Raw genomic sequence first — 500 nt, forward strand, 5'->3', positions numbered from 1 at the left:
AATTCAGGAAGTAGTGGAGCTGTGCATAGAGCCTATTCTTGTTCAAGAAGTGTTTTTAATTAGTTCTATTATTAGTATTGATTTGCTTAGTTTGTACACAGAAGCCTTCATGCTATTTCCCTTTTTTTGCCCCAGATTTTTGTACTAGAGCTGAACAATCAAAAATTTTGATTCTTTTTAAACCAATACTGTGATTTTATTTAGATTTAACCAGCTGCATGCAGATGTTTCATTGTTTTCATAACCTTCAAAACTTGCTGTTACCTGGAAACGTTCTTCTTTTTACCTGCATGCATGGATCTGTTAGCCAGCTGCAACTCTTTCTTTCCTTCAGCGTATTACTGCCATCTGAAGGACTGCAGTGTCCCTAGCAGAGCACTTTGCTCTCAATCTGCAGGTCCATCCTGGAGAGAAATATCAGCTGTGCTGCTGCCATCAACACCTTTGTTTATAGATGTTGGAGATCTGCCTGTTTTCCAGTGTAGTCCTGTTTCTCTGAC

At 39.0% G+C, this 500-nt stretch overlaps 1 protein-coding gene across 3 annotated transcripts in view; it reads left to right on the top strand.

The window, feature by feature from the left end:
- Positions 1-500, top strand: part of nedd1 (neural precursor cell expressed, developmentally down-regulated 1) — a 31,224-nt gene that overhangs the window by 9,623 nt on the left and 21,101 nt on the right. The window lies entirely within an intron of this gene.

This window comes from Cyprinodon variegatus, unplaced genomic scaffold (assembly GCF_000732505.1).
Source record: "Cyprinodon variegatus isolate N-32 unplaced genomic scaffold, C_variegatus-1.0 Scaffold294, whole genome shotgun sequence".
Classification (NCBI taxonomy): Eukaryota; Metazoa; Chordata; class Actinopteri; order Cyprinodontiformes; family Cyprinodontidae; genus Cyprinodon; species Cyprinodon variegatus.